The 22,500-nt window shown below is 44.7% G+C and overlaps 1 protein-coding gene and 1 long non-coding RNA gene across 11 annotated transcripts in view; one reads left to right on the top strand and one right to left on the bottom strand.

Moving 5' to 3' along the window:
* map2 (microtubule-associated protein 2) overlaps nucleotides 1-22,500 on the top strand; it is a 123,901-nt gene that overhangs the window by 12,120 nt on the left and 89,281 nt on the right. The gene's annotated exons all lie outside the window — the stretch shown is intronic.
* Nucleotides 20,832-21,510, bottom strand: LOC118964303. Its single transcript, XR_005051347.1, has 2 exons — nucleotides 21,262-21,510; nucleotides 20,832-20,958 (listed from the first exon to the last, which is right to left on the bottom strand). It is a non-coding gene; the product is annotated as an uncharacterized LOC118964303 (long non-coding RNA).

Here is a 22,500-nt window from a genome sequence, read left to right as displayed (position 1 = left end):
GTATTTAATTGGACATAGTTAAAGCCCTCTGGTATTTAATTGGACATAGTTAAAGCCCTCTGAGATTTAATTGGACATAGTTAAAGCCCTCTGGTATTTAATTGGACACACTAAACTACGACTGTCAGTCATATATCTTTATGTTTTTGCAGCATGTGTGTGTACGTGAATGCGTGTGTGCCTGGCCTTGTGTGTGTTATCCTTAATAATTTTCTGGTCTTGATGGAACAATAGTCTGGTGTGAAGCCCTCAGGCCAAAAGCTGTCACAGAGTCCACCAACTCCCACATCTCCTGTGATTCTCAAAGCATTTCATCTGAGAGAGTAGAGACTGGGGCTGTGTCCCAAATACCACCTTATTCTCCTTGTAGTGCACTACTTTTTACCAGGGCCCTATGGGAATATTGTACCATTTGGGATGCACCTTGGGCGCAACTGTTCACCAAAACACTGCGTGACAGATTCAGTGGATTTTATGTGTTGAAAGTTGAGCTCTTTTTGATGTTTTGATGAGGGTGTGTGTTGTCTCTTCAGTCCCCTTGAGAACTGCTGCGAACTGTAGAACAGTCATCAATCATCTATTTCATATTCTCTATTCTAACTTGTTGATGCTCCATGGGAATAGTCTTTGAAAATAGAAAAACCTTCAGAAAAATAAATCATTAGGATGAACAGCAGTAAACTATCTTTGATCACATTACACACCGTATCCTATTTTTAACTTCCAATATCTTTATTCTCCATGGTTCTTGTATGAAAGGTTTATTGATCTTCCAATTCATTTGATGTTACGTGTATTACATGGACTGGAACATAATGGGTAGTAAATGGCATGGTTTTGTAATCCTGGTTTTGTTCACTTTGGACTTTCCAAACCCCAAATATACGTGAGGGAGTTTGATAGGCCTTATAGGACGCGTCCCAAGAGGCATGCTATTCCCTATCGGCCCTGGTCAAAATGAATGCACTAGATGGGGAATTGGGTGCCGTTTTGGATGTAGACAAAGTCATTGCTCCGATGCTGTACTCTGAATATAATGGAGATATAATTGTGGTTCCGTTCCCTCCCTGGGTCCTAGTGGCCGTAGTGTGTGAGAGAGGAGGTCACATAAGGTGACAAGGATGTCAGGGTTGGTGTGTGTGTGTCTTGAATTCCCTCTTGTTTTTTGTCCAGAGCCCCTCCTCATTCTCCTGTGCTGCTATGCCCTGGTCACCTCATTACAGAACCATTACAACAGAATGACTGGCTACAACACGTTATTACACAGGCAACGGGTAGGTGTGAAGGGAGCGCTGTGTTCATCTTATGATACAAACTAATGGACAAACAACAAACCCTGACCTTTGGGTGGCAGGTCGCCTAGTGGTTAAGAGTGTTAGGCCAGTAACCAGAAGGTCACTGGTTCAAATCCAGTAAGTTGCTCTGGATGAGAGTGTCTGCTGGTTCCCAGACTGTGTGGATGCTTGCATGCATGCACACTTCATTCTCCATGTCATTGGGATTTTCTTTGCCTTAGCATTTAAAAACAGCCATGTTGCTCTATGGACCAAAATCACTTGACTCTAGGCTCCATCACTCAGTCAGTCACAGTAATCATACCAACCCAAAATGAATGGCAAAGATAAGCACTGTAAATCTGTCAATTAAAATGGTGCTTATCTTTTCCATTCATTTTGATTGTGAGTGTAACATATACTGTATATGCACCCCAAACCCCCCTTTTCACTCTAAGTGTGTCCCCTCTCATCAAAAGTAGTGCACTATATAGGGAGTAGGGTGCCATTTGGGACATATCCTTATTCAGGATTATAGCCCAAGTCCCATCATTGGGTTTATTTTAGACTGGTGTCCCTCGGCTCCCATCCCTACATGGGTTATCAGTGTCATGGTTAGGGGGATGGGTACTGGGTAGTCTGGTTTGGTAGCACTAGTGTTGATACAGCATAGATACTAATCTGTTACCATCTGTTATTGTAAGACCAAGGTCTAGTCTGTCTGTCTACGGGTATGCGGGTGAACCCACCCCACACTACACCCTACAGACATATTGTAGCATCACTGAGAGGCCATGGTAAGGAACCATAACACAATGCACTAGTAATTAAATCATCTCGATTAAACCACAGGATTAGATGTGATTAAATGTGAGAAGGAATCCCCTCTTTAAGAGAAAATGACAGGATTAACAGACGGAATATAGGAGGAGAGGGGAGGACAGTGTTACTGCAGAGACAGGGGTACGTCCCCCTGAGAGTGAGTGGGGAAGGAGAGGAGAGGATAGTGTTACTGCAGAGACAGGGGTACATCCCCCTGAGAGCGAGTGGGGGAGGAGAGGAGAGGACAGTGTTACGGCAGAGACAGGGGTACGTCCCCCTGAGAGCGAGTGGGGGAGGAGAGGAGAGGACAGTGTTACTGCAGAGACAGGGGTACGTCCCCCTGAGAGCGAGTGGGGGAGGAGAGGAGAGGACAGTGATACTGTAGAGACAGGGGTACGTCCCCCTGAGAGCGAGTGGGGGAGGATTTCGCTCCACTTGCAATAACATCTGCTGACCATTTGTATGTGACCAATAAAATGTCATTTGATTTGATTTGATTTGAGCAGCTGCTGTGACAAAGCAGAGGTAAAGTTAAGCTTCGTGCTGGAGGGGTGGGACGGGATAAGAGTCCTGCCCTGGTGACGAGAAGAAAGCAGAGGTAAAGTTAAGCTTCGTGCTGGAGGGGTGGGATGGGATAAGAGTCCTGCCCTGGTGACGAGAAGAAAGCAGAGGTAAAGTTAAGCTTCGTGCTGGAGGGGTGAGATGGGATAAGAGTCCTGCCCTGGTGACGAGAAGAGAGCAGAGGTAAAGTTAAGCTCCGTGCTGGAGGGGTGGGATGGGATAAGAGCCCTGCCCTGGTGACGAGAAGAAAGCAGAGGTAAAGTTAAGCTTCGTGCTGGAGGGGTGGGATGGGATAAGAGTCCTGCCCTGGTGACGAGAAGAAAGCACAGGTAAAGTTAAGCTTCGTGCTGGAGGGGTGGGATGGGATAAGAGCCCTGCCCTGGTGATGAGAAGAAAGCAGAGGTAAAGTTAAGCTTTGTGCTGGAGGGTTGGGATGGGATAAGAGTCCTGCCCCGGTGATGAGAAGAAAGCAGAGGTAAAGTTAAGCTTCGTGCTGGAGGGGTGGGATGGGATAAGAGTCCTGCCCTGGTGACGAGAAGAAAGCAGAGGTAAAGTTAAGCTTCGTGCTGGAGGGGTGGGATGGGATAAGAGCCCTGCCCTGGTGACGAGAAGAAAGCAGAGGTAAAGTTAAGCTTCGTGCTGGAGGGGTGGGATGGGATAAGAGCCCTGCCCTGGTGACGAGAAGAAAGCAGAGGTAAAGTTAAGCTCCGTGCTGGAGGGGTGGGATGGGATAAGAGTCCTGCCCTGGTGACGAGAAGAAAGCAGAGGTAAAGTTAAGCTTCGTGCTGGAGGGGTGGGATGGGATAAGAGTCCTGCCCTGGTGACGAGAAGAAAGCAGAGGTAAAGTTAAGCTTCGTGCTGGAGGGGTGGGATGGGATAAGAGTCCTGCCCTGGTGACGAGAAGAAAGCAGAGGTAAAGTTAAGCTTCGTGCTGGAGGGGTGGGATGGGATAAGAGTCCTGCCCTGGTGACGAGAAGAAAGCAGAGGTAAAGTTAAGCTTCGTGCTGGAGGGGTGGGATGGGATAAGAGTCCTGCCCTGGTGACGAGAAGAAAGCAGAGGTAAAGTTAAGCTTCGTGCTGGAGGGGTGGGATGGGATAAGAGTCCTGCCCTGGTGATGAGAAGAAAGCAGAGGAAAGCTTATTTAGATCTGGAGGGGTGGGATGGGAATCATGTTGACCTGGTGAAAAGAGACTCCCTTTAGAGGTGGTTTCCTGTCCCAGAAACCCTGTGTACTCGTTTCCTCTTCCTTGAAGAACAAGACGGCCCCCAGACCCAAAACCACAATGTATCCATGGGGACTCCTGTTAAAATGTTTAAAAGCCTTACTGTGGAGTTTATCAAAATGGACCCCTTATGACTATGTTCCTGGTAAAGGCATTTTGTATTGTTCTGATGGATTGGCTGTGGTGTGTGTGTACTTGTTTTCCTACCTTATCAGGACCCCAATGTCCGAACTATTCATGCACATGTTCTGACAAGGAGGAAAATAACAACTTTTTTGAAAAGTCAGGACTTTTTTAATGCCCTGGATTTATTTAAATGCTATTTTAAGTTTAAGGGTTAGGTTCAGGTGTAAGGTTTTGCTTTTCTTTTCTTAGTTAACCTTGTTCTTTTTCTTTGTGTTCTGGAACGTAGCCCTGTCTTTCATTTTTGTTCATTGATTTCACCTGTGTTTGTTTCTCACCTGGTCTCATCAGCTCTCTATTTAGTTCAGTTATTTCTGTTTGAATGGTTGTGAGGTGCTGTTTGATTTTGACTGACTACCTGTGGTTGACCATTGTCTGCAACCACGATTCCTGCCTTCTGTGAAGGCTTAATAAACATCTGCCACACTCTGCGTGTGAATCTACACCTTGTTCTCCCTGAGTATACATTACAGAATACCTCACCTAAAAACCGGAATGGATTCAGCGGAGCTACAGCGGCGCCTAACCCAGCAAGAGGAGCGTATGGAGGAAATCTGTGGATTTTGTTGTGTCTCTACTCAAAGGCAAAGTCCTGGATTGGGCCACCGGCATATGGACTGCCAACATCACAACTCGGATCCGAGACCCATTTCCACACCCTCTTCAAAGAGGTATTCGATCATTCGGTTGTCCTATAGGAGACCTCCTCATAGAACTTCAACAGGGACACAATTCAGCTGCTGAGTATGCCCTCGAGTTCCGCACCATGGCTGCAGGGAGTGGATGTAATGAGGCTGCCGACTATGCCCTAGCGTTCCGCACCATGGCTGCAGGGAGTGGATGGAATGAGGCTGCCGACTGTGCCCTAGCGTTCCGCACCATGGCTGCAGGGAGTGGATGTAATGAGGCTGCCGACTATGCCCTAGCGTTCCGCACCATGGCTGCAGGGAGTGGATGGAATGAGGCTGCCGACTGTGCCCTAGCGTTCCGCACCATGGCTGCAGGGAGTGGATGGAATGAGGCTGCCGACTATGCCCTAGCGTTCCGCACCATGGCTGCAGGGAGTGGATGGAATGAGGCTGCCGACTATGCCCTAGCGTTCCGCACCATGGCTGCAGGGAGTGGAAGGAATGAGGCTGCTTTACTTACCGTCTACCGAAGAGGGCTCAACAGGGAACTTCAGGTGTAGCTGGCCTGTAGAGGTGACCTTCAGGATTTAAATCAATATATTCTTATCTCCATCGCCAACCGCCGAAGAACTCTGCCACCCAGGAACCCGAAACCTTTTCTTTCCATGATCCCATCCGAGTCCTCCAGAGCCCATGCAGTTGGGCCATGCTCCTCTCCCGTGTATCGAACGTCAAAGGCGAATCCAAGAAGGGCTCGGCCTCTTCTGTGAAGGGAAAGATCATCTACTCAGCCATTGCCCTTTTCGCCCCCCCCCCCCCCCCCCCCCCCCCCACGGAGAGATGAGAAGGGTCCCTCCGCTGCCATGCAGGTAGCCGTGTCCTTATTTCTAAATATCTTCCAGAAGCAATTCTCCGTCCCAGTATTGATAACCGGGAAGGGGGTTACCAAGTACGTAGAAGGCTTGATAGATTCGGGAACAGCAGGTAATTTTAGCGATCAAGAGCTTGACATTGATCTAACTCCTGTCACCCCTCCCTTAAGGATTAACACCCTGGACGGGCAGCCATTGGGCACGGCCTTCATCACGCACCTGACACAAAGCATCACCCTCCAGGTTGGAGTCTTCCACACCGAAACCATTCAACTCATGGAACTCTCATCCCCAAACAGCCACTCATCCTCAGATACCCCTGGCTTTGTCCTCATGACCCTGCCATCTCGTGGCAACAAGGTGAACTATTGTCCTGGTCTTCTACCTGCTTCTCCAGTTGTTTCAGCCTACCCTGCAGAGCCACCACCATTGAGGACTCTGCCTCTGCAGTGCCACCCACCATACCATCTGAATACGATCAGTACAGCAATGTCTTCAGCAAAGTCAAGGCCTCCACTCTGCTACCACATCGCCCAGGGTGCTGTGCTAAAATGAGGCAATGGAGAACTACATTGATGAAACACTCAAACGGTTTCATTCGTCCTTCTTCCCCGGCTGCGTCTAGCTTCTTCTTCGTTTGGAAAAAAGGACGGTGGTCTCCGTCCATGTATTGATTATCGTTCCCTGAATGACATCACTTTCAAGAACCGTTTCCCTCTTCCTCTGATCCCCGTGACCCTTGAACAAGTGAGCTGTGCCAACATCTATACTAAACTCGACCTGCGAAGTGCATATAACCTTGGGCACTACGAATACCTGGTCATGCCCTACGGCCTTACGAACACCCCCACCGTCTTCTAATTCTTTATGAATGAGGTTTTCCAGGATATGATCAGCCGCTTTCTCATCATCGTCTACATTGATGACATCCTGATTGACTCCCACTCCCTGAAGGAACACATACAGCATGTGCAAAAGGTTCTTCAACGGCTCCTTGACCATAACCTTTATGTGAAGAAAAGAGCGCCTTCCATGTAAGCTTCGTACTGACACCTGGAGGGGTCAGCATGGATGAGAACAACGTCACCACCGTCGATAACTGGCCCAAACCCCCCACCGCTAAGCAACTCCAACGTTTCATTGGGTTCACCAACTACTATCGCTGGTTCATTCGGCACTTCAGTTCTGCTGCTGCCCTTACTAAAAGACCCGGGCCTTTCAATGGACCGATACCGCCCTGACTGCGTTCAACAACTTGAAACACCTCTTCACATCAGCTCCTGTCCTTCGCCAACCTGATCCGACCCTTCCTGTCAACGTGGAGGTGGATGGTTCTGCTTTTCCTTTCTTAGTCAACCTTGTGTTTTTTTATCTGTGTTCTTGAGCGTAGCCCTGTTTCTTTGTCCTGGAACGCAACTCTGTTTCTTTGTCCTGGAAGGCAGCCCTGTTTCTTTGTCCTGGAACGCAGCCCTGTTTCTTTGTCCTGGAACGTAGCCCCGTTTCTTTGTCCTGGAACGTAGCCCTGTTTCTTTGTCCTGGAACGTAGCCCTGTTTCTTTGTCCTGGAACGTAGCCCTGTTTCTTTGTCCTGGAACGTAGCCCTGTCTTTCGTTTTTGTTCATTGATTTCACCTGTGTTCGTTTCTCATCAGCTCCCTATTTAGTTCAGTTCTTTCTGTTTGTTTGTTTGTGAGGTATTGTTTGTTTTTGACTGCCTACCTGTGTTTGACCATTGCCTGCCTCTGACCATGATTCCTGCCTTCTGTGAAGGCTTAATTAACATCTGCCTCGCTCTGCGCGTGAATCTACACATTGTTCTCCCTGAGTATGTATTACATCAGGGTTTAAGGTTAGTGTTAGGGGGGAAAAGGATACTTTTTTTGAATGGTCAAACATTTTTAGTCCCCATAAAATCCTGAAATTTCAGGAAAACAAAGCAGTGTGGGTGATTGGGGATTGGCTGCTCGGTTTTACCGTATTTAGCTCTGGCTGTTTCACCTCGCTGGTTGAGGGTATTGTCTCCTACAGGGTGAAGAGGAGAGCACTCCTCTGGCTTCCAAATGGTTACAGACATAAGTGTAGTTTTTCTTTCTCTGGCTCGTTCTCTCTGCCATTCTTTTCATTCTTCCTCTCTTGTCCTCTCTGTCACTCCATCCCTCTCTATCCTTGTTCCTTCTGTGGGCTATGGTGGTTAAGTAAAGATCCCAGGTATAATGTTATCCTTTGTGTGGTCTCACAAAGCAGGCCTATATGGTTGCTAAATTAAACTATCTATTGTGTTCATTGTTTGTGGGTTAAGGTAAAGAAGATATGGTCAGAATGACAGAATCTAGCTTGTCCTTTAGTATGGCTGGCATCATTCAATCAAATCCTATTGATGGTTAGGAAGGAAGGACATTTCTGTCAGGGTCTTTGTTTGCTCCCCAAATGGTACCCTGTGGTCAGAAGTGCACTATAAAATACATAGGGTACCATTTGGGACACAGCCCTAGGCTCTCTCTATAAAGATCCTTTACTGCTATGACACTGGCTGTTATTGGTCACCATGGAGACTGAGTCTTGATGTTGTCGTGGAAACAGAGTTGTTAGCTGCAGTGGGCAACTTCTCGATTTGCCGCCCACGACCGTCCATAGCAGCTAGGCTTTTTACTGAGGTAGACAAATAGCAGCATGCAGTTTGGCATGCTGAAGGTCCTGGACAGAACCACCCAGTAGAGCGAGGGGTCTAAACCAACACTGGAGTGGATTTCATAGTGTTGTCAGACATTCATTGATCACCACACAATCATGATCACAGTAGCGGTGTGTGGGTAAAATCACTGGGGAAGCCAAGCCAATACAAAACCATATTACAACCTACGTTGTGATATTTGCATTGTTTGCTCTTCAACCCATTCATTCAGGCACCCCCGTGATATGCAGTAAGGCCCTGAGCCTGTGACAACAAAGACAGTCCACAGTGGCGGAAATAAATTCAACTACACATTGTTTCATCACAAAACTGGAGAGCGACATCTGTCCGGTGAAGTCCACAAAGCAAATATTGCACATAACAGTTATATGACCTGCAACATGTTCAAGCAAGTTCATGTTTTCGACAGTTTACTAAACAACTATTGATTTAGGACCACAGAGTTACCGCACGTCTGCACAAAGACAACAGGAGCACTGCCTCTGCTATTCCAGCACCATTTCAACTTTAACATTTAAACATCATCAAATCAACAAGGCTCTATATGCTTAGTTTAATACACTGAAAACAAACGTAAAGATACCAAAAACAATTTAGTACAATCAATTTGCTAAATATAATATGGCTGCCCATGGTACTGATGTGTGTGTGTGTGCAAGAAAGAAAAACATTGGCCCCCTACTTGTAGACTAGTTGAACGCCAATGCCATCCTCTCTTTCATGTTGTCAAAACGGTCTATGACTCTATCATGCAGTACGCTTTGACTTTTGTTTTCATAGGCTACCTAGCTAAAATGCATCCTCGCATGGGCAAAAATGAATCAGCTAAGTTAGCTAACTAAGTAGACTACGTTGAACTTCACTCATCAGGCCTGTGGCACAGTAAATTCATTTATGGTTAGATCTGTACAGAGAATTAAGTCAAAATCACAAGTCCAAATCCACATCTCCATCCATGGCTTAGTAAAGGGACGATTTAGCAAGCTAGTTACTGCAGGACATCACCACAAGCAGACCAAAAACAATCATGTCAGTTTGAACAGCTCTTTTTTTCAGTTATCCTCAGTTATGTGAACAAGATAACAAACAGCGAATGTTAAAGAATATAATAAGATAACCACTGGTATGTATGTCTGACAATGATGACATTTTGCTTAGGATGTGATTTTGATTGGTGTGAAGTCATATCCAAACCGGCCTCCCTTGGGGGGGGGGGGGGGGGGGGGGGGGGGGGGGGGGGGGGGGGGGCGTTTTGCTGCGCCAGGACAACCCACAGCTCAACGCTGATTGGCTAATTATTTCATTTATTTATCAAGGGAGGCCAAATGCTTGCTGGCATCAATCAACCAAATGCTATGGCGCCAACATGTCATACTCTTTTGTTCCAGACAGTATCAGATACATGGGCTACACATACTGAGACTGAGGGGTGCTGTTTCCCTCGTGCGGAGTATTTCTCCGGTGAGATTCAGCCACTTGCGAATTGACAGAACAGTATGAAAACAGAGAGACGAAAGATAAATCATTTTAGAAAACCTGGCTTCTCTTGGCATCCATGGATACACGCCACTGTATGATCAGATATAAGGGGTTAAAGTCGTCTGTTAGTTAGCACGCAAGATTTGGTTCCGAGATTAGGGTTAAACTGGAATACATTTTGGTTTTACATTCCATACAAGGTTTTCTCCATCTCTCTCTCAACCCCCACATATCTCCTAGCAGTTTATTCATTCATCAGGAGTGTATTGCTTTGTGCAGTAGTGCGGTACTTAATGGTTGTCATTCTGTATTTTTATTGCTCCCTTGGTAGGTGGATATGGATATGTGACACTGATAGCTGTGCCACACACACACACACACACAGAGGATACTGGTATTTGGGGTTGTTGTACCAATAATGTTTCTAACCACTCAGATGTGGACAGTCTGCAGACTGCAGATTAACATCAACACTCACAGTACAACACCATGGTGGGTTTACTCTAGTGCAAATTAACCACCTCAACTATTTCAGTTTACTCTTACCACGTGGGATTTATAGTTAAGAACAAATTCGTATTTACAATGACGGCCTACCCCGACCAAACCCTAACACGGATGACACTGGGCCAATTGTGCTCTGCCCTATGGGACTCCCAATCACAGCCGGTTGTGATACAGCCTGGAATGAAAACAGGGACTGAAGTGACGCCTCTAGCATTGAAATGCAGTGCCTTAGACCGCTGCGCCACTTGGGAGCCCAAATAGAGAGATCCTCTGACACTGATTGACAGTGAATGGGCCAAGTTGCAAACGTGTGTGTGTGTGATAGAGAGAGAGAGAGGTGTGTGTGTGTGTGTGTGTGTGTGTGTGTGTGTGTGTGTGTGTGTGTGTGTGTGTGCGTGCGTGCGGAGGAGGGACTCCCACGCAGGCAGCATTGTAAAAAGCTGTGAAACATTCTGCGTCATTGTATAGAGCAGCAGAAAATACAGTTGAAGTCAGAAGTTTACATACACCTTTGCCAAATACATTTCCACTCAGTTTTTCACAATTCCTGCCATTTAAGCCTAGTAAAAATTTCCTGTTTTAGGTCAGTTAGGATCACCACTTTATTTTAAGAATGTGAAATGTCAGATTTATAGTAGAGAGAATGATTTATTTCAGCTTTTATTTCTTTCATCACATTCCTAGTGGGTCAGAAGTTAACATACACTCAATTAGTATGTGGTAGCATTGCCTTTATAATGTTTAACTTGGGTCAAACGTTTCGGGTAGCCTTCCACAGCTTCCCACAATGAGTTGGGTGAATTTTGGCCCATTCCTCCTGACAGAGCTGGTGTAACTGAATCAGGTTTGTAGGCCTCCTTGCTCGCACATGCTTTTTCAGTTCTGCCCACAAATTTGCTATGGGATTGAGGTCAGGGCTTTGTGATGGCCACTCCAATACCTTGACTTTGTTGTCCTTAAGCCATTTTGCCACAACTTTGGAAGTATGCTTGGGGTCATTGTCCATTTGGAAGACCCATTTGCGACCAAGCTGTAACTGATGTCTTGAGATGTTACTTCAATATATCCACATCATTTTCCTTTCCTCATGATGCCATCTATTTTGTGAAGTGCACCAGTCCCTCCTGCAGCAAAGCACCCCCCCAAACATGATGCTGCCACCCACACAACATGATGCTGCCACCCCCGTGCTTCACAGTTGGGATGGTGTTCTTCGGCCCAAGCCTCCCCCTTTTTCCTCCAAACATAACGATGGTCATTATGGCCAAACAGTTGTATTTTTGTTTCATCAGACCAGAGGACTTTTCTCCAAAAAGTACAATCTTTGTCCCCATGTAAGCAAACTGTAGTCCGGGTTTTTTATGGCAGTTTTGGAGCAGTGGCTTCTTCCTTGCTGGGCGAACTTTCAGGTTATGTCGATATAGGACTCGTTTTACTGTGGATATGGGGGGGAGGTCAAAAATGGCAACTGTACAGGCAGGGAAAAGGCTAGTAAGGTAGTCTGGGAGATCAGGCAAGAGGTTGATGACAGGATATCTGATAGGCAAAAGTACAGGCAGGGAATGGGCAAAAAGGTGTTGTTAGTGAGGGTGGCCAAAACTATGATACAACGGAGGACTAATAGAGGAAAAAACAGAGCTCCAAATAGAAATGTGTATCAAAACAAACAATACCTCACAATGATGGGGTGCAAAGAACTGAACTAAATAGTTTGTGTAAATGACATACAGGTGTGTGAACAGGTGATCAGAATTCAGGTGATTGGGATCTGGAGAGTGAGCTGCGTTCAGAGGATCTATGTGTTTGAGAGTGTGAGCTGGAAAGTGGGCTGGAAAGTGAGCTGCGTTCAGGGGATCTACGTGTTTGAGAGTGTGAGTTGGAAGCAGACGTTACATAAGGGCTATTTGACCAAGAAGGAGAGTCATGGAGTGCTGCATCAGATGACCTGGCCTCCGCAATCACCCGACCTCAACCTGAGATGGTTTGGGATAAGTTGGACTGCAGAGTGAAGGAAAAGCAGCCAACAAGTGCTCAGCATATGTTTTTTATTTTACCAGGCAAGTCAGTTAAGAACAAATTCTTATTTTCAATGACATCCTAGGAACAGTGGGTTAACTGCCTAACTCAGAACGATAGATTTTTACCTTGACAGCTCAGGGATTTGATCTCCAACGCTCTAACCACTAGGCTACCTGCCGCCCGATATGTGGGAACTCCTTCAAAACTGTTGGAAAACATTCCAGGTGAAGCTGGTTGAGAATATGCCAAGTGTGAAGCTGTCATCAAGGCAAAGGGTGGCTACTTTGAAGAATTTCAATTGTAAACTTTTTATTTTATTTGTTTAACACATTTTTGGTTACTACATGATTCCGTATGTGTTATTTAATAGTTTTGATGTCTTTACTATTAATCTACATTGTATAAAATAGTCCAAATAAAGAAAAATCCTTGACTGAGTAGGTGTGTCCACATTTTTGACTGGTACTGTATGTAATCCATATATCATATACCTTAGCTGAGCAGGTTGTTGAATGGTTTATAATAAAACATTTATTTTGTCATGTTTATGACTATGTAATGATACTGTTATCGTACAGTTCAAATGTTTTTTTATAGAGGATGAGGGATGAAGGAGTCACACGTGATTCAGTCTGAGCCATTGTGGAATTTCTAAAGGTAGATGAATATACTGTATGGCTCTGGGAAGTATACTACATCCGTCAGTCACATTGAGCAGCAAAACACTGTCTTTGATCAAACACCTGTTTAGTATTGTTTTCCTGAATTCTCCTTTCCCTTGGCAGCTCCAGTCTTCCCTGTACCATCATACTGGCTGACGGGACAATGTGGGTTTATGCGTCACATCATGACTGTCATGGAACACAGATCAACATCACACGCTAACATCTTCCGCTGAGCTATAAGCGGCGGAGGTGAGATTAGCTAACTCAGGAGCAAAGGAGAGAGGGAGGGAGGAATAGGGAGGGGAGTGGGATGGAGGGAGGGAGGGAAATAGATAAATGGTCTTCTTTTAAATAGATAAATGGTCTTTTAAAAAAGGTTGAATGTGTCTGACTTTATTCAAAAGCAGTCGACAAGGTTGTTCTGGCTCTGAGTAGGGTTGGGCGGTATCCATATTTTCATACGTCATACAGTTTCTGTACCATACCGGGGTATATGGTATTACTACTGTGGTGGAATTTTTGTAATCAAAAGGAAAGACTTTTAGATTTCTTCAAAACAATCAAACTTTATTATTTAATTAGTGCAGTAATGGAGCTGGTCGGTAATCACCCATGGAGGTAATCACTGAGAACTCAACGAGCTGGTTTGAGCCACAGCATTTTATAGCAAAGTCAATCCTCCTTCAGTCTACATGACAAACAACAGATGTATGGAATGGGTCACAAGGTTAATATTTGTATGAAAGATACTTATAATTCACAGCAAACAGTATCTGCTGTAAAAACAGTTCTCATTGTGTAGAGACCAGTGTCTGGCCCTCCAACTCCATTCTGGGGCCATCTACTCCTGGTACCCCAGCACAGAAACATTAACTCATGCTCTAGAATGTGGTATCACCCAAAGACATCGGAAATCTTCTCGAGGCCCATCCTCAGTAGAATACACACAGATGAGAGTTCTAACAACCCCTTATTCTGTTGCATAAAACAACCATTTGATGCAGTAACAGCATTATAACATAATCTTGTAATTTCCACCATACCGCATGTGCACACAAGGGGCGCTATATTTTTTAAATAATATTATTTGACGCACAATACTATTTAGACAACAGGGATTTTGATCCAGGAGGAGATTGAATGTCTTTGTTGTAACCAAGAAGCTTGATTTTGACATTAGCCACTTAGCTAACAAATTAGCAAACCAAATGCCTAGCTGGATATAGTTTGACACGTCTTAGATTTCTTATAGTTATGCTTAACTTATAAGCAGTGGGGTAGGTAGCACAGCACCCCACAGCACCCCAAGGCAGTGCGCAAATCCTATCCAACCTGGCGTGGTATAATTTGATACAGGATGGCCATTAAGGCCAGATTGTTCTTTAAAATGTTCCAACATTCATAGATTACTAGCAGGGTCATTCAGAGGTCGGTAGAGAGAGTGAGTCAAACAGCAGGTCCGGGACAAGGTAGCACGTCCGGTGAACAGGTCAGGGTTCCATATTCACAGGCAGAACAGTTGAAACTAGAGCAGCAGCACGACCAGGTGGACTGGGCACAGCCAGGAGTCATCAGGCCAGGTAGTCCTTATAGACTAATCAATGCTGATAAATATGTAAATGTTGCATGTATTTGTTTCTATTTTAATGATTGTCAATTTCATCTTCATACCATCACATAGCAGTCTCTCTCCCCTTCATACTTTCTTTGTCAATTCACTATGTAATAGCCTTCTTTTGGAAAGCTTAAAGTAGGCCTAGGTTATTTAATACATTTTAAGAAAAGGATAAATATTTACTCTTGTGTCTGACACGCTGGTGGCTTTGATTGACTGCTTCTTTTACAGGGGTGTGGGCGTGTGAGTTCGCTGATTCTCTCTATAGGCATATACTGTATGTCCATTCAGAAAGTTTCCTAAAGTAGCCTGTCTGGACTAAGAATCAAACACTTCTGTCATGATTTAATCTTGTAAAAGGCCTATTTCAGTCGAGACCCTTTCTCACCAAGTCCGCTACTTTCGTCCGAATAAATGGGAAGAAAAAAATGAATACGAGCAGGTCTTGTTTATGACACCGTTCACACCAATTGCGAAATATCGTCCTGCCACAATCCGTCAATGATTTATTCGGAACAGGTTTGATTTGTTCGTCTTTTCCCATGCGAAAATAACAGGACAAGGACCCTAAGCACACAGCCAAGACAACACAGGAGTGGCTTTGGGACAAGTGTCTGAATGTCCTTGAGTGGCCCAGCCAGAGCCCAGACTTCTCTGGAGAGACCTGAAAATCTCTGGAGAGACCTGAAAATAGCTGTGTAGCGACATTCCCCATCCAACCTCACAGAGCTTGAGAGGATCTGCAAACAAGAATGGGAGAAACTCCCCAAATTCAGTTGTGCCAAGCTTGTAGCGCCATACCCAAGAAGACTGTAATCGCTGCCAAAGTTGCTTCAACAGAGTACTGAGTAAAGAGTCTGAGTACTTGGGTATGTAAATGTGATATTTCAGATATTTCTAAAACCTGTTTTTGCTTTGTCATTATTGGGTATTCTGTATAGATTGATGAGGTGAAAAAACTATTTAATCAATTTTAGAATAACGTTGTAACATAACAAAATGTGGAAAAAGTCAAGAGGTCCGAATGCACTGTATATAGGCTACTCGTTCAAGAGCTAGAGAGAGGGGAGATAGATACATAGGCCAGTGTCGTTGCCAGTGGAGATGAGTGAACTGCACAACAAGGGAACCGTGAAGAATACAGACAGATGTGTAAGTTAGTCAGAGAGATGTATAGGTTAGACAGAGAGATGTGTAAGTTAGTCAGAGAGATGTATAGGTTAGACAGAGAGATGTGTAAGTTAGACAGAGAGATGAAAGTTAGCAAGAGAGATGTATAAGTTAGACAGAGAGATGTGTAAGTTAGACAGAGAGATGTGTAAGTTAGTCAGAGAGATGTATAAGTTAGTTAGAGAGATGTGTAAGTTAGACAGCGAGATGTGTAAGTTAGTCAGAGAGATGTATAAGTTAGTCAGAGAGATGTATAAGTTAGACAGAGAGATGTGTAAGTTAGACAGAGAGATGTGTAAATTAGACAGAGAGATGTATACGTTAGTCAGAGAGATGTATAGGTTAGACAGAGAGATGTATAGGTTAGACAGAGAGATGTATAAGTTAGTCAGAGAGATGTGTAAGTTAGACAGAGAGATGTATAAGTTAGACAGAGATATGAAAGTTAGCAAGAGAGATGTATAACATAGACAGAGAGATGTGTAAGTTAGACAGAGAGATGTGTAAGTTAGTCAGAGAGATGTATAAGTTAGTTAGAGAGATGTGTAAGTTAGACAGAGAGATGTGTAAGTTAGTCAGAGAGATGTATAAGTTAGTCAGAGAGATGTATAAGTTAGTCAGAGAGATGTATAAGTTAGACAGAGAGATGTGTAAGTTAGACAGAGAGATGCGTAAGTTAGACAGAGAGATGCGTAAGTTAGACAGAGAGATGTGTAAGTTAGACAGAGAGATGTATAAGTTAGACAGAGAGATGTGTAAGTTAGACAGAGAGATGCGTAAGTTAGACAGAGAGATGCGTAAGTTAGACAGAGAGACGCGTAAGTTAGACAGAGAGACGCGTAAGTTAGACAGAGAGATGTGTAAGTTAGTCAGAGAGATATATAAGTTAGACAGAGAGATGTATAAGTTAGTCAGAGAGATGTGTAAGTTAGACAGAGAGATGTGTAAGTTAGACAGAGAGATGTATAAGTTAGTCAGAGAGATGTATAAGTTAGTCAGAGAGATGTGTAAGTTAGTCAGAGAGATGTGTAAGTTAGTCAGAGAGATATATAAGTTAGTCAGAGAGATGTATAAGTTAGACAGAGAGATGTGTAAATTAGACAGAGAGATGTATACGTTAGTCAGAGAGATGTATAGGTTAGACAGAGAGATGTATAGGTTAGACAGAGAGATGTATTGTAACGATTCTCTTCTTGTGAAGTAGAGGCGGACCAAAGCGCAGCGTGGTGGTTGTTCATTGTAATTTATTGACGACACTATACATGAACAAACTAACGAAAAAACAAGAAACGTGAGAACTCAAAACAGCCCTGTCTGGTGCAAACACAAAAACAGGAACAACCACCACGCTGCGCTTTGGTCCGCCTCTACTTCACAAGAAGAGAATCGTTACAGAATCACCCACAAACACACAGTGAAACCCAGGCTACCTAAATATGGTTCCCAATCAGAGACAATGACGAACACCTGCCTCTGATTGAGAACCATATCAGGCCGAACATAGAACTAGACAAACTAGACATGAAACATAGAATGCCCACTCAGATCACACCCTGACCAACCACAACATAGAAATATACAAAGTAAACTATGGTCAGGGTGTGACATGTATAAGTTAGTCAGAGAGATGTGTAAGTTAGTCAGAGAAATGTGTAAGTTAGTCAGAGAGATATATAAGTTAGACAGAGAGATGTATAAGTTAGTCAGAGAGATGTATAAGTTAGTCAGAGAGATATATAAGTTAGACAGAGAGATGTATAAGTTAGTCAGAGAGATGTGTAAGTTAAACAGAGAGATGTGTAAGTTAGACAGAGAGATGTATAAGTTAGTCAGAGAGATGTATAAGTTAGTCAGAGAGATGTATAAGTTAGTCAGAGAGATATATAAGTTAGACAGAGAGATGTATAAGTTAGTCAGAGAGATGTGTAAGTTAGACAGAGAGATGTGTAAGTTAGACAGAGAGATGTATAAGTTAGTCAGAGAGATGTATAAGTTAGTCAGAGAGATGTATAAGTTAGTCAGAGAGATGTATAAGTTAGACAGAGAGATGTATACGTTAGTCAGAGAGATGTATAAGTTAGTCAGAGAGATGTGTAAGTTAGACAGAGAGATGTATAAGTTAGTCAGAGAGATGTGTAAGTTAGTCAGAGAGATGTATAAGTTAGTCAGAGAGATGTATAAGTTAGTCAGAGAGATGTGTAAGTTAGACAGAGAGATGTATAAGTTAGTCAGAGAGATGTGTAAGTTAGTCAGAGAGATGTATAAGTTAGTCAGAGAGATGTATAAGTTAGTCAGAGAGATGTGTAAGTTAGACAGAGAGATATATAAGTTAGACAGAGAGATGTATAAGTTAGTCAGAGAGATGTGTAAGTTAGTCAGAGAGATGTGTAAGTTAGTCAGAGAGATGTGTAAGCTAGACAGAGAGATGTGTAAGTTAGACAGAGAGATGTATAAGTTAGTCAGAGAGATGTATAAGTTAGACAGAGAGATGTGTAAGTTAGACAGAGAGATGTATAAGTTAGTCAGAGAGATGTATAAGTTAGACAGAGAGATGTGTAAGTTAGACAGAGAGATGTATAAGTTAGTCAGAGAGATGTATAAGTTAGACAGAGAGATGTATAAGTTAGTCAGAGAGATGTATAAGTTAGACAGAGAGATGTATAAGTTAGTCAGAGAGATGTGTAAGTTAGACAGAGAGATGTATAAGTTAGACAGAGAGATGTATAAGTTAGACAGAGAGATGTATAAGTTAGTCAGAGAGATGTATAAGTTAGACAGAGAGATGTATAAGTTAGTCAGAGAGATGTGTAAGTTAGACAGAGAGATGTGTAAGTTAGACAGAGAGATGTATAAGTTAGTCAGAGAGATGTATAAGTTAGACAGAGAGATGTATAAGTTAGTCAGAGAGATGTATAAGTTAGACAGAGAGATGTATAAGTTAGACAGAGAGATGTATAAGTTAGACAGAGAGATGTATAAGTTAGTCAGAGAGATGTATAAGTTAGACAGAGAGATGTATAAGTTAGACAGAGAGATGTATAAGTTAGACAGAGAGATGTATAAGTTAGACAGAGAGATGTATAAGTTAGACAGAGAGATGTATAAGTTAGTCAGAGAGATGTATAAGTTAGACAGAGAGATGTATAAGTTAGTCAGAGAGATGTATAAGTTAGACAGAGAGATGTATAAGTTAGACAGAGAGATGTATAAGTTAGACAGAGAGATGTATAAGTTAGTCAGAGAGATGTATAAGTTAGACAGAGAGATGTGTAAGTTAGTCAGAGAGATGTATAAGTTAGTCAGAGAGATGTGTAAGTAAGAAGTTAATAAATTCATGAATGCATCATTCGTATAGACTACAGTATATACAGTATTAGGCTATATATTATAGGCCTGCTATAGTGAATCTAGGCCTGTGCTATAGGCAACCCTAAAAGACAGAAAAAACATTCTGCCGGAGTTTACCCTTATCAATAATTGGTTGCACAGATTTAAATTAAATGTAGTGTCAACATAACCACTCATAACCACTCATTGCTTCACTAAAATGGACTATGGACAGGCTGATCATTAGGCTATGGACAGGCTGATCATTAGACTATGGACAGGCTGATCATTAGACTATGGACAGGCTGATCATTAGGCTATGGACAGGCTGATCATTAGGCTATGGACAGGCTGATCATTAGGCTATGGACAGGCTGATCATTAGACTATGGACAGGTTGATCATTAGGCTATGGACAGGCTGATCATTAGGCTATGGACAGGCTGATCATTAGACTATGGACAGGCTGATCATTAGGCTATGGACAGGCTGATCATTAGACTATGGACAGGCTGATCATTAGGCTATGGACATGCTGATCATTAGGCTATGGACAGCCTGATCATTAGGCTATGGACAGGCTGATCATTAGGCTATGGACAGGCTGATCATTAGGCTATGGACAGGCTGATCATTAGGCTATGGACAGGCTGATCATTAGACTATGGACAGGCTGATCATTAGGCTATGGACAGGCTGATCATTAGAATATGGACAGGCTGATCATTAGGCTATGGACAGGCTGATCATTAGGCTATGGACAGGCTGATCATTAGGCTATGGACAGGCTGATCATTAGAATATGGACAGGCTGATCATTAGGCTATGGACAGGCTGATCATTAGGCTATGGACAGGCTGATCATTAGAATATGGACAGGCTGATCATTAGGCTATGGACAGGCTGATCATTAGGCTATGGACAGGCTGATCACTGATCATTAGGCTGTTTTGCGGCGTTCGGTGGTCGACGTCACCAGTCTTCCAGCCATCGCATGTCCTGGCCAATTACCATAACCTCAAATTCTAAGACCGTCACAGCCCTAAGCACACACACACACACACACACACACACACACACACACACACACACACACACACACACACACACACACACACACACACACACACACACACACACACACACACACACACACACACTATTTCTGTGACTGAGACTCTGAGAACATAATCATATGCTCCTCTTTGTTCTCTTTTCCTTTCCATAACTTTCCCCAATCCTCCTGTGTTGTCTAACTCTCTCCTCTCATTCTCTTTCCCCCCCTTCCTGCTTTTCTCCTCTCCCTCTTCTGTCCCTCTTCTTCCCCCTTCCTCCTCCCCTCTCCCGTCCCTCTCCTCCTCCCCCTCTCCTGTCCCTCTCCTCCTCCCCCTCTCCTGTCCCTCTCCTCCTCCCCCTCTCCTGTCCCTCTCCTCCTTCCCCTCTCCTCCCACTCCGCCCTCTCTGTCTCTTCCCTCTCTTATCCTACCCTGCCCCACTCCTCCCTCCTTCCTCTCTGTCTCTTCCCTCTCTTATCCCCTCTTCCCTCTCTTATCCTACCTTACCCTGCCCCACTTCTCCCTCCTCCCTCTCTGTCTCTTCACTCTCTTATCCTACCTTACCCTGCCCCACTTCTCCCTCCTCCCTCTCTGTCTCTTCCCTCTCTTATCCTACCTTACCCTGCCCCACTCCTCCCTCCTCCCTCTCTGCCTCGTCCCTCTATTATCCTACCTTACCCTGTCCCACTCGTCCCTCTCTGCCTCATCCCTCTCTTATCCTACCCTGCCCCACTCCTCCCTCCTCCCTCTCTGGCTCTTCCCTCACCTATCCTACCTTACCCTGCCCCACTCCTCCCTCTCTGTCTCTTCCCTCACCTATCCTACCTTACCCTGCCCCACTCCTCCCTTTCTGTCTCTTCCCTCACCTATCCTACCCTGCCCCACTCCTCCCTCTCTGTCTCTTCCCTCACCTATCCTACCCTGCCCCACTCCTCCCTCCTCCCTCTCTGTCTCTTCCCTCACCTATCCTACCCTGCCCCACTCCTCCCTCCTCCCTCTCTGTCTCTTCCCTCACCTATCCTACCCTGCCCCACTCCTCACTCCTCCCTCTCTGTCTCTTCCCTCACCTATCCTACCCTGCCCCACTTCTCCCTCCTCCCTCTCTGTCTCTTCCCTCACCTATCCTACCTTACCCTGCCCCACTCCTCCCTCTCTGTCTCTTCCCTCACCTATCCTACCTTACCCTGCCCCACTCCTCCCTTTCTGTCTCTTCCCTCACCTATCCTACCTTACCCTGCCCCACTCCTCCCTCTCTAATACTACCCTGCCCCACTCCTCCCTCCTCCCTTTCTGTCTCTTCCCTCACCTATCCTACCTTACCCTGCCCCACTCCTCCCTCTCTGTCTCTTCCCTCATCTATCCTACCTTACCCTGCCCCATTCCTCCCTCTCTGTCTCTTCCCTCTTCTATCCTACTCCCTCCTCCCTCTCTGGCTCGTCCTTCTCTGTCTCGTCCCTCTCCGTGTCCTCCCTCCTCCCTCTCTGTCTCGTCCCTCTCTGTCTCGTCCCTCTCTGTCTCCTCCCTCTCTGTCTCCTCCCTCTCTGTCTCATCCCTCTCTAGGGGAGAGAGAGAGAGAGAGAGAGAGAGAGAGAGAGAGAGAGAGAGAGAGAGAGAGAGAAAAATAATGCTGGAGGCAGGAGCTTCTTTTGACACCCTAGCCAAAAGCATCATCTTCTGTCTGTGTGTGTGTAAGCCCTTTAGCTCTGCTGTGTATCACACTGTAATGTCATTTGTCAAAGTGATGTTTATATCCCGTAGAGGAAGTCAAACTGAGAGAATTGACACCCGGGCTGCGTTCCAAATGGCACTCTAAACCCTATAGGCCTCTTCGAAAAGTAATAGGGTGCCATTTGGTGTAGGTATGAGACTACTGGAGCTCTCTATAGGTCCTGCTGCTCTCACCTCTTTCCACTGCCTGCTATTCATCTATTGGCCTGTGCTCTTCTCTCTCTCTGCTGCCTGTCCTTTCAGCTCTGATTCTGTGTTCCCCTACCAGACTGTGTGTATGGTGCAGTACCATAAGAGTCTTGCCACTCTAACCATAGTGAATAGCTTTGTTCTTGGATCTGTCTGACCACAGTGGATGTGTGTGGGGGTCTGCAGGAGACCTTAAGTCTACTAGTGTTTGTCCACGAATACTGATAGACTACGTTCCAGATGGCACCTTATTCCTTGTATAGTGCACTACGTTTGACTTCAGCTATATAGGGAATAGGGTGCAATTCATGTTCTGTGATGGCGGGGCCGGCTGTGACAGGTTGTCTCTTCCCATGTCTCAGGTCTATCTGCTCTGATGAAGCCTGTGGCTTTGGCAGCAGCTTTATGTTTGATCTAGGAGGGGTGTGTATGTACACTGCATGACCAAAAGTATATGGACACCTGCTCGTCTAACATTTCATTCCAAAATA

This window comes from Oncorhynchus mykiss, chromosome 3, assembly GCF_013265735.2.
Source record: "Oncorhynchus mykiss isolate Arlee chromosome 3, USDA_OmykA_1.1, whole genome shotgun sequence".
NCBI lineage: Eukaryota > Metazoa > Chordata > Actinopteri > Salmoniformes > Salmonidae > Oncorhynchus > Oncorhynchus mykiss.
Note: the sequence above shows the minus strand (reverse complement) of the source record. Positions and strands in the feature narration are given on the sequence as shown.